At 39.9% G+C, this 16,010-nt stretch overlaps 1 protein-coding gene and 1 long non-coding RNA gene across 2 annotated transcripts in view; one reads left to right on the top strand and one right to left on the bottom strand.

The window, feature by feature from the left end:
* Positions 1 to 16,010, bottom strand: part of HTR1F (5-hydroxytryptamine receptor 1F) — a 106,205-nt gene that overhangs the window by 59,157 nt on the left and 31,038 nt on the right. The window lies entirely within an intron of this gene.
* The window catches only part of LOC135454733 (uncharacterized), a 34,150-nt gene continuing 30,875 nt past the window's right edge, over positions 12,736 to 16,010 (top strand). The window contains exon 1 of the long non-coding RNA XR_010442188.1: positions 12,736 to 12,857. This is a non-coding gene — a long non-coding RNA (uncharacterized LOC135454733). The remainder of the gene's footprint in view (positions 12,858 to 16,010) is intronic.

Genomic DNA, 16,010 nt, shown 5'->3' with positions numbered 1-16,010 from the left:
ATAAGACTGCAGGAGTGCACAAGAGCTGGGATAATTTTAGGGTTATCTTAAAATGCTCAGAAGGATTTCCATCTTAAGGGGTGGATGGAGAGGAAGCTGGCTTTAGTTCTTGTTTGACATCTTGCACCTTTGTTCCCAGGTAAGAAATTTTAAGTATCAGAACATCTAGGCAGCACCAGAATACCTCAGGGATTTTATTTGGCTTTTCAAACAAATAAGAAATCTCTTTCTTCACAAGCTCAAGCTCTTTTTCATGCATGCCTTACCCCTGCAGTCTATCCTTTTCCCATTCTGTTATTTTTCAGCTTCTGCATCTTCACATTTTCATCTTCATCTCAACACAGCTCTTTACATTCAGCTCATCTCCAATTGCATTGCCTATTTCTGACATGCATGTGCTTACACAGTCAAGAATTTAATTGTTGGCACTGCCATCCCATGACTTCAGTCTTGTCTGAATGGGGAAAGTGACCTCTGAAGGGGATCTGGAGGCCCCCTGGCTGTTCCAATCAGTATTTGCTCCCGTTATTTGGAGTTGTTTGGAGTGCTGCCAGCCATTCCTGTGCAGGGAGATTTGCAAGCTGCCTACAAGCTCTTGTGAAGACCTTGTCTGAATGGGAAGGATGTGGGAGTCCTTGTTGATGATACAGCTGTATGGATGGATGTTTTACCTCTTCATTTATCATTATCATTATAATTTCATTATCATTACCTTAGCAGTTTCAGCTTAATTAAAATGTAAGCACCCTGGACCGGGAGGATCAGCACAGGAACTGATCAGACCTCCCCAAGAGGAATCTTATGTAGCTGGAAAGCAGTGTTCATATGGATTTATGCTTTCTTTTATGCATCACAAAAAAATCAGGTAATGTTCAATGAGTAAAGTGAGGCTGGGTTTAAAGTAGTGCTAAATGCAGGCAAAGACAGAGAAGAAGACATTACAAAACTGCAGAAATAAGGATTCTTGGAACTATTGATGGGCAATTTACAATTAGAGGAATTTTTGTTATGGTAGAACATCCTCACATAAGCAAAAAAAAAAAAAAAGGGATTTGCCCCAAATCCTATGAACTCTCTTTTGTTTATTAAACAGAAGCCAAGATTTTAAAAGATTTGCAGTTGTTTTGTACATATGAAGACTTAATATTTCTGAACAAAACCCAAACCTCTTTTCACCCAATATAAAATCATTTCACATCTGCTCAAAATCCCAGCAGTCTCAGTTTCTGCGTGGCAGCAACTTCCTCTGGGAAGGTAGTCCAACAGAAGAAATTCTGGGCCTGTTTCCACCTCTGAAACACATTTATTTTTTCCATTGCTTCTCAAACCTCATGGTAATCCTACTTCAAGTCTGAATATTTATTCTGGAGGTTGAAGTCTGAGAGTAACCAAAGCCCAGAACTATCCATTCCAGCCCTCCTTCCTTAGCAAAGACATTGGTATTACGAGGGCTTTGGTCTTGTGAATCACAATGGGAAAAATCTCGTGAAATGTGTGGAAGGAAAGCTTTTCTTGTGGTTAAAAATAGCATCTGCAATAATTCCATGAGAAGAATAAAAGTGAGTTTCTTCCCGTGTAGAGGATGCTAAATAGGACTTTTTGAAATGGTACCTTTTCCTAGGACAATTATGGAAGAAAAACAGCTTTCCATGAATGTAACAGCTGTTTTAAAGGCTCAGCTGGCAGCATCATTTCCTATCATGCAGAAGATCTAAGTTCAAGATCACACACAAGTTTTTGTCTTCTCAAAAGGCAGCAGGAAGTGAAGGTGGCATAAAGAAAATTACAATCTTACTGCAACGGCAAACAGAAATCTCTCTGTGATCATGAGCTGAGTTTGTGTTTCCTGTACAAAAGTAGCAAGGAGTTAGAAGCAGATAATACTCCCTAGAATAGCTTGACATCCATAGCTGGGTGAGAATTCTCTTTTTCTTTAAATTTACAGTGGCTGCATCTGATGTTCCAGAAAATGATGGATCAGTACAGTCCTATAAATCCCAAACACATATGTAGTATATCTTTTCAGAAATAACTTACAAAACAGCCTTCCAGAGGAGGAGAGGTCTGCAATAATGACAGCACCCTGACAGTGCAATAAAGAGGAATTCATTATTCAGACTGCAGGGGTTGACAATGGCCAGAGGGCAAATGCATAAAATAAGAAGAAAGAGTCAATGCTCAAATGTCAAAAACTCTCTGCCACAAGAGGAAAAAAAGAGAAATGTGTTCAAAATATATTTCCTCTGTATAGGAATGATGGTGGTGATGATAATAATAACATTTATCTGAGTATGATAAATATTGCTGAGGATGAAGCATTATATGACATCATCTGTGTATAAATAAACTGTCCCTTTCCAGTTTCCATTGCCATAAAATAAAAAAGAAACTTTTGCAATCTAGAAAGTGGCAGCAAACCAAAGAGTTAAATATGTAGGATGGTTGGTTTTGTGAGTAATCCTAATTGACAGTTTTTAAGCTACTGTTCAATTCTAGAAACAAATCTGATTGTTATCATTATTTCTTTTATTACCTGAAGAGGATAATATCTACTCACCAGTGCAACTACTTCAGTATGAAATTTTGCAGGCATAAACTGCACCCTTAAACAAGATCTCAATCCCACAAAGGAACAGCAATAAGCTGGGTAAAAGCCCAGTTGTTTTTGTGGAGTTATTTAGTTCTAAACAAACTTCCCTTGCAGTCTGTCTGTTTTTTATTTTTAGTTCCTCCTTCTTTGCTATTGAACGCTTTTGTAAGAAGGAAGGATTCTTGTTCTGTATTTTTCTTCCCCTGCCATTTCCCATATGAAGCTACAGTCCTCTGATGGCTTGTATGAAGAGGATTAGAAACATGTCATCACTAATTGCAGATGAGGATTTAAAGGAGAGCTGGGCAGGAGAAGCACAAAGATGAGATTGCCTGACCTGTCTTGATTAGGCTGTGGATGTTCTGTGCCTGCCTCCCACATCTGCCCTCATCTTATGGCAAGGGAAAATTGTTGGTTGTTGAACAGGATGAAAGACTGATTTCTGCACTGCTCCTAAAGACCCATTTCTGCCATGAGGACTACATAAAGTTGGTTGGCTCATAATGCACAAGGCAGGGTGAAGTTGCAAAGAAGAATCACTTTTAACTCAAAGGGGAAAAAAAAGCCAGATTACACTTGTGGGATTGTTTCTTTCTCCCCAACAGATTTTTTTTTTTGTTTGTATTAAACTGTAAACTGAGTCACTGTATCCTCACACGCACCACACAAGTGTGAAAGTAGCAGTGGCTAAGCAAGTCCTCACCATCTGTGAGCATTGCCACTGCTTAATGTCAAACCAGTACCAGTTTGGCTAATAAGGTTAAGGAATTACATAACTTAAGTGGAATTACAACAGATTTACACCAGTGTGTGTTCCCCTCGCTTTTACTTCAGGATGAATCAATTATGAAACATAAATCCAAGTAATGGATACAATATTTATAACCATTTAGGCTCCCAGGCATTGATTAACCATGACTGAGAGAACTTCTTCTTGTGGAAATGGATGTTGGATCATAAAGAACCTGTAAGTTCCCATCTAGGGCTGTGAACTACTTGGAAGGACATTTTACTCTAGCTCTAGCACTCTTTGAAAGGTTGAAGTCTGAGGAGATAAGACACAAGAAGGAGGGCCAAGTAGTCAGAGTTGCTTTACACTCTTCTGTATGGATCGTTCCTCAGTGAGTCACATAAGTAGAAGAAATTTAATGAAGATGCCCCTTCATCTGCTTTAAAAAACAATAAACAATGCTACATTCTTCAGGCCTTGCAACAAGGTCAAAAGTTACTCAAGAGTTCCAAAAAGTGGTAAAGATGAGCCAGAGTGATATGAATTATCTTCAGACTTGTAAACCACAGAGTTTTGTCACAATTTTCAGGACTTGTCTGTCAAGCTTTGACAGATTAGGAATCTGAAAAGGATGATTTCTGGATTAAGACTAAAAATAAAGCCTGAACTTCACTTTCAAGGAGAAAGTATGTTTATTTTGATTAATAAAGAAATATGCAGTAAAACCTACCTCCTTCTCTGCCAACATAGTTATAACCACAATTCCACATCTCTGTCGCTCCCATAACAAATTTTGGGCTCTTGTTTTGGCAATAAAAATGTCTTTTACAAAGTGATTTGGAGAACAATCTGTGACTTATTTAAGGAAATAATGAAATACCTCAGTCTGCTCACAATTAAAGGTAAATAGCATTTTTAGCTGCATTAATAGACTTCTTGATGTAACCTGCTGGTTCTTGGTCATCTAAGTTTATGATGTACACCAGTATCTTTCTGCAAAATCTCTGTTGCTAAAATGGGCTCATTTTCTTGTCACTTAATCACTCAATTGGAGCACTTCTAGTGAGGAAAAACAGGGATTAACAGATGGAGAAATAAATAATGGGATTAAAAAAGGTGCATGTTGTTTCTGGACTGGTACAGCAGGCTGTGTGCTGCCTGTTTCACAGACAAATGTCTTACACCCCAAAAGGTCATGTCTCTAGAGCAGGCAGCCCTTCAGTCCTGTGTAACATTCTTTTAGCAAAGTTATCATATGGCTCAAACTTTCCTGAAACAGTGACTCTCTTTTAAAGTATAGCTATTGGTGATGCAAGATTTAAAGGAGACAAAGTTCTTGGAAAATGAAAGGAAATCTTGCCATAAGCTTTATCAATGGCTTGCCAACCCTTTGGAGACAGACAACTTTGGTGTTGGTTCATCTTTACTCACAGTTTGGGGTTCTGGATATAATGGTGGCTTACAGGAACATGTTGGGACTAACTCCCTTCTTCCTGATGCAGGTGCTGCTGCTGGAAGAGTTTTTGGGGAAGAGCTGTGAAACACAGAAATGGTGATGGATATACAGCAGGGGACCACTAAAGGTACTTGTTTATATTTTTCTTCCAGAGGAGGTCTGTAGAGCTAACATAAATGTTTATATTATCCTTCACTGCGGCTTTCAACTAAATTCAGTTTAAGAATCTCAACTTTTTCACAGTATTTGTTTGTGAGGCCCTGGTGAATGCAGCTCCAAAGGATGCTGCTGGCAGAGGTACCTTTTGAAACAGATGTGTTTAATGGTGATGTGCAGTCAAAGAATTGCTCTCCATTCTGCTAAATTACATTTTGTTTTAGCACTCCAATCTTTAAGCCATATCCAGAAGCTGGATCTGTTTAGGAAAATTCACTGGCAGCCTGGCTGAGATTACATCTCAAGCAATCATTTTAATATGTAGTTATAAATCACTTCTAACTTTCTGCACGTAGAGTGTTTTCTGTTGATGTATTTGAGAACATTGTAGAGAGGTTTGTAATTAAATGAGGAAAAAGTAGGACTTCTTTTATGAAGAAATAAATTTTTAATGCCATAGAAATAAGGGAATTTTGAAAATGCTATGCACTCTTTATTTTTGCTTTGTACCTGAAAGTTGCTCAAAAGTAATTGCATTTCTCTTTAAAAGACAGTGGAGAGAGAAATAGCCAGCTTTCTTTTACATTTGGAATAAAAAAATTTATCAAGTAGAGAGACCACTGACTTAGGTAAAGATGTCTAGATTTTTCTACATTTTCAGGGAAAAGACCTCCAAAATCTTTTGCCAAATTGAGTACTAAACTGTATCTTTCTATGCATTAAAAATGCCCATGCTTCACAGTAGGGTTTAGCTTTAAAATTATGTGCTATGGCTCAAAACCCACAGAGTTCAGTTTCTAGTACCAAATGTAGAAAATACCCTTCTCTTCCTCGTCCTTTTCCAGCCCAGGGTGGCCAGTTTAGTGTTCTGCCTGTTTTTGATTAAAGGTGAGGTACCCTATGATCCAGCATGGTAATTACTGTATTCCAGTGTAAGTCACAGACCATTGCTGCTATTATTTATTCTGAGACAAAAACATTCATTCACCCCTCTCCAGCTACAGGCTGCAAATTCTTAATGACTTGACTTTTGCTGTGAGTGAAACCACTTTATTTTTCATTTGCTCCAGTTGCTGAGATAGCTGCACTATCTGTTGTCCATTCTGTGTGCAAAGATTTGAAATTTGTCAGTGCTCTCTTTCACTATGGATCAGAAACCAGATAAGTTTTCAATGTTAAGGATGGTCACTTGTACCTCATCCAGTTTCTGCAGGCTTATATAAATGCACACATTTGTCAGACCACTCTCTCTACAGAAATTTTCTTTTTTCCTTTGTGGAGTTGGTGGGGGTGTCTTGCACACTTGAGGTTATATTGGCAAATTCCTAGAAAAAATGGATGATAGACTAAGGAGTTTATTGAACATGTTTTTTTGTGGGAAAGGCTTACTAGGTTCACTTCATTTTGTACAAAACCAGAGGCAAAAATGGAGCAGAAGTCTACACATAAGCAGAAACCCCAAAATAGCCTCCAGCCCCCCAACTTTTTCTCCTAGAACTGTTTAATGTGGGAAAAAGCTGAGTGCACAAAGCCACTCCATCGCGAGCTAGTGAGTCACTGCCTTCAATGTGTGCCTCTTTGGTTCACGCTGACGTACTTGCAGCTAAACTTTTTAGGCTTGCCAGTTCTCTGGAGAAGATGTACAGAAAAGTTGGGAATTTTCAAGATACAGCTCATCTATTCACCATGTATAGCACTTCTGAGAAACCAAGCATCTAACAATAGGGAAAGGGAAGGGAAGGGAGCGGGGCAGATACGGATCTGAGTAAAAGACCTGCAGAAGTGCTTTCAGCTTGTTAGAAACTTTTAGGACCTAAAACTTCTTAGTATTTAAGTACCTGCCTTGAAGAAGCTGTAGGTAGCAACAATAGGTGAAAGTGCTTTTTAAAAGAAGCGAGCAAATCTGTTCCTTTCTTAATAGAAAAATCCACACAATCTGTCAAGGAGTGGTAAGTGTTCTTCAAAGCAGACAAATACCAATGGCATGACATTTCCTGCCTGTCCTACTAATGAATAGGACATTGAGTAGAATCCTAGAATGGCTTGGGTTCCTCAAATTCATCAAGTTCCAACCCCCATGCCAGGGGCAAGAACAGAGAGTAAGCAAGGAGAGGTCAGAGAAGGACAAGAGGCTGGGATGAGGTGTGCAGTGGAGTGGATAAAGGTAGGCAAAGCTGCTGTAACTAACCATACTTGAAACTGGATCTTTCACTCCATGCCAGCAAACAGAAAACAAATTTTTCATTGTCCTCAGCGTCCCTTTACATTGCAAATGACAGGAATGTACAGGTAGAAGAAAGATCAGTCTTCAAAATCAAAATGTTTTAAAATGGAAAAGTGCTATTGATTTTAAGTACACAGTGTTCATGCAGAAGATTAGATAATCAGTTTTATATTGAAAATATTGAAGTGCACACAGAGCATTTTTTTGGGGAGTAATAGAATATTTTCTTTTATATTCTTATGAGAACTCTATTGTGCTTGCACCACCATAAATTTTCCACTATTGTTTACGGACAGTTCAAGAATTTGAAGCCAAGATTTGGTGTTGCAAAAATTCAGATAAAAACTGTGAGGTAAAGTAGGAAATGTGCAGAACATCTCAGAGTTCCATATTCAGATTCCCTGAGTGAAAAAAACATCTTCAAGGAAGATAGATATATAATGAAAAGGCAGATAAGTGTTTCATCTCATTATTTCCTGTCCTAAACCTCAGGCTCATATCCTCCCCCTTGGCTTCTGAAGACAGAACTGCTTACTTTTCAATCATGAGTAATGCTTCCCTGTCCTAAAAATCCTTCTCCCACCTCTTAAAATAGTTTCCAATGCTGGAATCAAGGTACAACCTCAGCCAGAAGTGGTGAGGTCTAACCAAACGTCTCATTATCCTGACTGGAAAGTTAAGGCAGAGCTGCAAGCTCAGCTAACTGGGAGGAAAATAGTCTTAAAATATCAAATCTTCCAAGTGAGGAGACTGAAACAGGAAAGATCCCAGGGTTGTTTGAAGCCCCTCTTAGCCAATGTGGCACCTGTCAAGACTCAAGAGAACACCTGGCTGTGTGTTTACAGAGATGTGTCAGCTGATAGTCGCTGTTGTATCTCACTTCATGTGATGCAAAGGAGGTCTGGCACTTGCCCCAGGGTGGCTCCTGTGGAGACTGTGACTGCCTCAGAACTGCTCCTAGCAACTGCTGCCATCTCCATCTCTGGCAGTATTTGATCTGCTTGTAGGGGCTGGAACACGAAGTAGGCTTGGAAAAATGCACCCATGGCTGCTCTTCTTTGCCTGGGAAGGAGCGACTTGAGCCAAGATTCTCTTCTGCCTTACTGGGCTTGTTCTCAAGCTACTTTGCCAGGGCAAGAGACACAGGAAAGAGGGCACAGCAATGGAACAGTGCTGGCAAGAAGAGGGGGTTTTGCTAGCCCTAAGCTTAAGCATAATCTTCAGGGTCTGGAGGATTCCACAGAAGGAAAAGTTTGGATGAGCAAGGCTGGAGATGTGGCAAATGGCTCGTAACTAGCTGCGGTCTGCATGGATATGGTTAATGCTGCTTTTGGGTTTATGATTTGTGCTCAAAGAGCCTAAGCAATTAGATTTACTCCTAAATACCACAGGACCCAGGTGGCCAGTTGAGCAGATAGGATTTCTGCTGTGGGAAAGGTCTCTGCAGTGGCTAATACCTGGTTTATAGTGGGGACGGTAACAGCTGAGACAGAACGTGCTCAAGGTGTGCCAGTGGTGGAGCCACAGTTGAAATCTTTGATGCCAAGGATGGGGGTCTGGTCTGGCCAAGATTTGGGAAGGGGGGTCAGAGGGAAGGACAATGGTAGAAGCAGGAGAAAGGTCAGATTTGATGCTCTGGCTGTTTTAGGAGAAATAGGAAGGAGGAGAGTGACTCCCTGCACACAGAGACTGCACTTCTGGGGCAGCCAAATGGAATATGTGGGAGCATACAATTTGTAAGGCCTACATAGTGAATGCCTACAGCTGATGCTGATCTGAAGACTAAGATTTACTGCTGGTTGGTGCAGGACCTTGAGGACTTCTGCTGACAAAACCCACTAGCATATGGATGCTCTTGAATGAGGAAGGTGTTGCTGAACTCTGGGTGAAGGCTGCATTTCAGGCAAAGACTATATTTAAGGAGCTTGGCAATGAGAATTCAATAATTATGTTTATTTTTCCTTCCTAACATATTTGCTTGGCAGGTTAAGGGAAGGATTGATGATAAAATAGAGCAGGTGGCTCCAGATGTATCAGAAAGTTTGAGAGAACAGTAGGTCCAAGGAGGGTGAATGCTGGATGCTGACAGCAGGAGTGGAGTTTCAAGGGAGGCTGCTCAGAGTGAGAACAAACATAAGTGGAAGAAGGAAAGGGGAGGGAAGAGGCAAAAGCCAAAAGCAATTTCCAAAGGCTTCTCTCTTCATCCCTGTCCTCCTCATCTTCTGGGTACACCCTGACTTAACCCATGCCCTCTTAAAAACTGAAGGAAAAACTGAAAGCTACAGCTCTCCTTTATGTTCACACTAAATGATTTGATGCCTGATTAAGTGACCTGGCCAATTTCAGCATCCAGAGATCACTGCACCTTTTTCACCTCTTTTTCTCCTGCTGGTTAGCAGAAAACAGAACACAGCTGATTTTTTTTTAAGAGTGCTTTTGTTCAGAGCATTTAAAGTAAATATTTTTACATTGTGCGTCTTAAAATTTCTGGATATTGGTCTTCATCATTCTCAAGCGCAGGAATAGCACGTTAAAAAAGTATCAGCTACTGAAAATCATGAAGAAAATGCATAACAGGGTATTAGATGTATTTATATCTATGTATATGTTTGCATATGAGTGAAGGACTGAGACACCAAGAGTCTCCAGATCTCAATAAAAGGGCTGAATAAAAGGAGAAGCAGGATACTGTCTGTGAGGGTGACACGATATTGTAACCTGAAAACTAATTAAAGAACAGAATTTAAATAACATTTGGATGTAACAGCAGGAAATGCAAGGAACAGGTGTTTAACAAGATTTCTTTTGACTGTTTAACCTCTTTGCTAATGCCAAAAAGCCCAAACTCTGTCAAACTTCAGCTTTACCTCATGTCAGTAGTTGTCCTTTTGGCTATTTCATGACTCAGAGCATTTATTCTGCTGTTAGTTTGTCTCTAGGGATCTGGGTCTCTGCCATTAAGTGTTTTTGATCTCCATTGCATGTGTTGTTTTCTCTTCAGGGAGCAGTGAGATTACATGGCTGCAAATAAGGCTCAGAATTTGTGACTCTGCTCTGTGGGTTCACAACAGCATCTGCGGGAGAGATCGCCTCACAAAACTGAGTAGGATTTGTTTCCTAACACTTAGAAACCAGGGAAGGCTTTTCTTTGTGATCACTATAAAATACAAAAGCATAAATAAGTGTTTTGCAGTGTTTCAGGTATTGGTACAGTCTGTTAAGAGAGTAGGTCTCTGACACCCTGCTGAGTGACTGGGATTACATAATACACTTTATGTATACATCTCTTAAGAAGCTTCTTGTTTAAATGACCTTCTAGCAACGAGCTCTTTCTCTCTTTTATACTCTGATTTCACACAGTTTCTTGGATTTAGAAAACAAAAATAAGCTCAGGTGATACCTGCTCTTAACAGTCACCTTTAATTGTGTGTTTTCTTCCATCATGATTTTAAAAAGTTTCTTCTGAATTTCTTTTATTCAGTGTTTGAAGTGAAGAAATTGTTAGAATAGTAAAAGTATGCTTTCTTTAGGAGGGGGTTTCAACAACTTTAGACAACAGACAGAGTCAGTACTGAAAGATTCTGCCTGCATGAACTCCCACCCCCCACTCTCCTCCTACACACATTTAGACCTCTGCATGGCAGGGACATGCATCTCTAACTCTTTAGGCTCGTTTTCAGAAATTGATTCCATTAGCTGCTGCTTCTTTTTGTTATTTTTCCCTTTCATCTTCCTCCTTGCTTTCTGCCCAGCATGCAGTCCTACCTGCTGGCTGATGTTCTCCTTCCAAATTAGAGGGTTTGACACTAGAATCTTCTACAAATAAACTGATCTATCTTTTCACCCCATTCCTCCAGTAGATGTATAAATGAGAAGTGCCTTTTTCCTGAACCTTGCTCTCCTCTCCCCGACCTCTCTCTCCACACTGAGGGCATCAGCACCCTCTGTCACCTCTCCCTTCGAGGGGCCTGGCTGCCCTGGCTCAGGGCTGTGACATTTGTTGTCAGCTCTTTGTTGCTTACTGGATGTTATCTCCAGGGCTGATGGTGGCCCAAATTCCCCTACCAAAAATCCTGTTTAATCTCCTTCCCTGTTGTTATCATCAGTTATGACCTGTAGGTTTTCTGGTTTCTTTTTCCAGTTTTTCTCCTTTTTTTTTCTCCTGATAACAAGTGCACCAAGGACACACTTGCATTGTCCAGGGACCACGCTGATCTCCAGGATGGGGCTGCTGGAAGGGGAAAGAACATTTCTGACCAGAAGAACCTATCAATAGATGTACCTAGCTCACAACTTCCCACAGATTCCCTAGCTTGAACATATTTTTCCATCTTGAATTTAAAAGTAAACTGCAACACTTGGAAATAGGAGATCCATTGTGCAACACGTTCCAAATTCTTGCAGTGTCATGTCTGAAATGAGTGTTTCAGTCTCCATTTCTAAACTCCTGGGAAGCAGGAAAAGAACCAGGTTGAGTGCAGGATGCAAGAGAGTGCCTGTGTGGATGCTGATAGAAGGGTGGGCTTGAGTGCTCAGACAGGATTCAAGCCATTAAGCAGACAGATGCTTTAATGTTTCTCACCCTAGAGACTTGCTTCCTATACAATACTTCATCTTCTATGATCTTAATTAATACTAATTGGTAGATGATTGCCTCTAAAAGTACTATTCTATGGAGAAAACTAATCTCTGATATTACAGTGAATGATATTTGGGAGAAATCATAAGGTACTGCAGCCCTATGTAAATGATTAAATAGATTGCCTTTCTATGTTTTGATTTGTATCTGTTTATATATTGTTTTCCTTCACAGTCTATATTGTTACTCCCACACCTGGGGAGTTTCATCACGTTTTTTAAACCATAATGTGTGGCTAGAGGAGATCACACTTTTGAAAGCTGTAATGAACACCCATTATAAAATAAGGGATTTAGCTGTTTTCTTTTGTTTTCTTTGTTTGCTTTCAATCAGCAAACTAATTCTGCTTTTATGTAGAATTTGCTCCTTCATTTATATGGTAGAATGATTTAATTTTTGATCTATTCCTATTTGAGAAGGAATGCTCCTGCATACATCCCCAAGATCCTCTTTTAGTGAAGACTGTGATTACATGAAAGTAGAAGCAGAGATCTTAGATCTTAGTAAACAAAATCAGAGGATGAATTAATGTTTAAAGCTGGCTGTGACACTGAACTTGCAATTCACTTATTATTTTTGGCAGCAGCATGTCCAAACTGCCAAGACCATTCTTGGAAATCACAGCTGTGATGTCTATAATAGCTGAACTACAGGAAAGCTGCAGTTAGGTCATACTGCCTTGTCACTGCACATGAATAGTGCAAGTGATAATAGTTACCATTACTGCCTACTCATTTTGCAGCATGTTTTGTTCACTTAAAACAATTCCAATTATTAACAGCATGATAAAATTGTCTGCTGAGTGCATTCCCTACATGGTTGACTCAGGTAAGGAGGGTGGTGGGGGCAGATCAGCCCCAGCTGAATCCAACTGGGCCCTGTGGGTAAGGGCACAGAAAGGTCATGGAGTGGGCTGGGAGGGGAGGTCATGGGACTGGCTGGGGCCAGGTGGTTTTTGGAGGCCACCTGAGGAAGGAGAAGTTTCAAAGTGAAGCTGGGGCGAGGCCAAGGCCAGTCAGAGCCATGGATGGAGGGGAAGAAGCTTGCTGAGCTCTCTGTGCAGTGAGTACTTGAATGCATTTTCATAAGTAGGAAAAGGTCTCAGGAATTTATTGGCAGCCAGAGCTGCTGGTCAAGGGGGAGGTGTTAAAATTAGATGCTGAGCTGGAAGGGTATTAGGAAATTGATGCTTATTACCGTGTTTCAGCAACCTAATTCTTAGAGTAAGTTATATAGGGCGTGCTGCCAATTAGTTTCAAACAGAGCTTGAAAAGTGCTCCTGGCCTGATGTGAATACTATCAACTTCAGAAGAGCTCAACTGCTGTTTCAGAGCACTTACATGAACATACATTCCACATCTACAATTGCTTGTTTTACAGGATTAAGTTTCTTTTAGATGCTATTAATGGTTTGGAAACCTGTGCCAGCCTCCTGCATGCACAGGCTGTTTGACCACAGGTGTCTGATTTAGAAGGTCTGTAAAACATCTACTTTGCATATTTGCAACCAGTCCAGGAGCAAATTGCTTGATAATGCTGTTAGCAAGACAGGCCACATGTGGTGAAATGGCAGAAGCCATGGACAAACAAAATATTGTAGAAGCCTAAGTACTGGCAGTAGCAGGTGATATGATGCAGGAGTTGTCCAGAGCTCCAAAAGATTCTCTCTCGTAGTGAACTGCTTTTTTTTCAATTTCTTTTTTAAATTATTAATTTTTTTTGGCTCGGCTTTTTGCTTTTCTCAGCTGGTGCTGAAATGATTTGGCTTAGCCTGAGGGAAGTGCAGGGGAATTGCTGCCCCTAGACCTGGAAACGAATTTTGGCAGGGAAGCTGGCACATGCTCCTCACAGCCTGTTTTGAGCTGCAGCCAGTCAATGGGGCCTACCTTGGGGCAGTAAAGCTGAATGCTGAAAGACACTCTAGACTTCATCTCATAGGATTTGGGGCAGGGGGAAAGAAAACTTGGAAAACAAATAATGTGTCAAAGGTAGAAAGAACTTTCTCTTGGCAGGTAAACAAAACAATTCTGATGCAGAGGCTTAATACAATAGAGGTGTAACTTTTTTTTTAATAATAATTGTTTTGGCTGTACTGCTGCAACAATAACTCAAGAACCTGTAGTACAGACTTTGTTTTTCAGTCTGAAGCAATTCTTAGGTTTATAAATCCCTGCAGAACGTGATTGAGCCATGTTTTAAAAGTGAGTTCCTCATCTCAGCTGCTTTGTCTGCAAGATTGATCCAGAGTTTCATGCTGATAAACATGAAAGAAATTTATTTTCTTTGCCCAGCTTCCAGTTCTATCTGCTGTATTATGAGTTCATATTTACTTGAATTTTTACTGATGTCTTTGGAACAGATCCTATTTTCCTGTTTGCCCCCTCTCAAATTTGACATGACAAAACTGTCCAAGCTCTTGTAACTTGTCCATTCCTTTAATAATTTTTCTGTTCTTCCTCTGTACCCATTCTAACATTGCTTTTTTCAGAATGTAAATTACCAGAAAAGTAGTCCAAATACTATTTCAGTGAAATCTTTTAAAACAGTTTTTTTCTCTTACAAAATTATCTTGCCTAAAGTGTTTTCTGATGTCATTAACTTCTTCCACACCTGCATCACACCAACAACTCCATTGACCAGTGCAACCTGATTTTCCTCCTTTTAGCCATCTCTTTGACATAATCTTTATGGAAATTCAAACAGTGACTGAGATCAAACAATTCCATCTCCTAAGCTGTAATTTTTTTTTCTTTTTTTTTGTGAGAATATGTTATTTCCTCTTGGCATTGAAAGAAACCCAAGAGCTCTGGTCATGTTGGGCAGCATTCTGTAAGGTCATATTTAAGGATAAAAGCATGAATCTCACTCAACTAAAACCTCCAAACTTTCCTGAGACTCATAGAAAGCCCAAAATGTGCCCCATGCAGGTTGGTGATTGTGGTTACAACAGCAAGACAAACCCTGACAAGGGTTTGGTTGCCAAATCCACTCTTTTGGATTAAAGTCATAAATAAAAAAGGCAGAACAAACATAATTAAGTTGGACACAGTACTCAGACTTACAAAGCTTTTATGCATTTAATATGTGTAAGAGCCAAAGCAAACAAGAATTTGAATATAATAGAAATACTGTAAAGTGAAGAGATTCTGATTGTACAAACAATTTCATCCCTGATTTTTCTTTAGAGTAGGTGTTTTCAAAAACAAAGTCAGTGTTAAAAACACCACTCCAAGCTGCCATACCAGAGGATGATCTGGAAGTTTTTCCTATAGCTTTGTAGTGAAACACTGCAGACCTTGGTCTGATCTCCTGCCTATAACCAGACTATTTATCAGGTAGTGTTTAGTTATGGGGAAGAAGCAGGTAAAGCTACAAACGGCACAATCAAATAAAATACATTTAATTGCAAAGGCTTGAAGTTTTTCACTATGTGGAAAGTGGACTTTATCTAAGCCAAAAAGCCACTGTTCTATTGCCTAATAGTGACAGATTACAAAAAATTATATTCCATGACTCCCACAAGTCTACATCTGATGTACTTGCAGGGACTAAACACAAGTCACTCCTCAGAGAATACTGAGCTGTGAGGGATGCTGAAAAGAATGTGGGATGGAGGAGGCACGGGAAGATGGAGGGAAGAGCAGATGATGTTCTTCTCTCCCTGACGAGACACATAAAAGCTTTTCTACACAGCCCCATTCTACACCAACGTGTTCTCAGTACCCACATATTTTCAAAATGCATTACTATGTCTGATGTGTGTCACCAAAGCACAGCTTGTCAGGGAAAGAAGAGATTCAAACAGCCTGAAGACAGAGAGAAGTGTGTTCTAATCACAACCTTGTGCTCATTCAGAAGCTTTGTGTCATCTATTTTCCTTGGTGTTTCTTGTAGTTAAAGGCACTAATGATACTTCAAAATCTGATCCTTGCAGTGTCCAAAGACAATGTTTGCAAAGTATTTTGATGGCTGAAAATAGCACCAACTAAACAACACTTTTTGTCACTGGAGCATGCGCACTCAGATGCATTGATAACAGAAGGAGGTGGGCAGCTCTCTGTACTAGACAAAGAGTAGGAAACTTTCCATCCTCGTGAAGAAAAGTTTATTTGAAAATTTAAGAGTTTTACCAGAGTTTTACAAAAGCAAATGCACAAAAAGCTAGAGAATAAATAGCAGCATAAACAATTAATAACTAAGTGCTGAAATAAAATG

This window comes from Zonotrichia leucophrys, chromosome 1 (genome assembly GCF_028769735.1).
Source record: "Zonotrichia leucophrys gambelii isolate GWCS_2022_RI chromosome 1, RI_Zleu_2.0, whole genome shotgun sequence".
Taxonomy (NCBI): domain Eukaryota; kingdom Metazoa; phylum Chordata; class Aves; order Passeriformes; family Passerellidae; genus Zonotrichia; species Zonotrichia leucophrys.
Note: the sequence above shows the minus strand (reverse complement) of the source record. Positions and strands in the feature narration are given on the sequence as shown.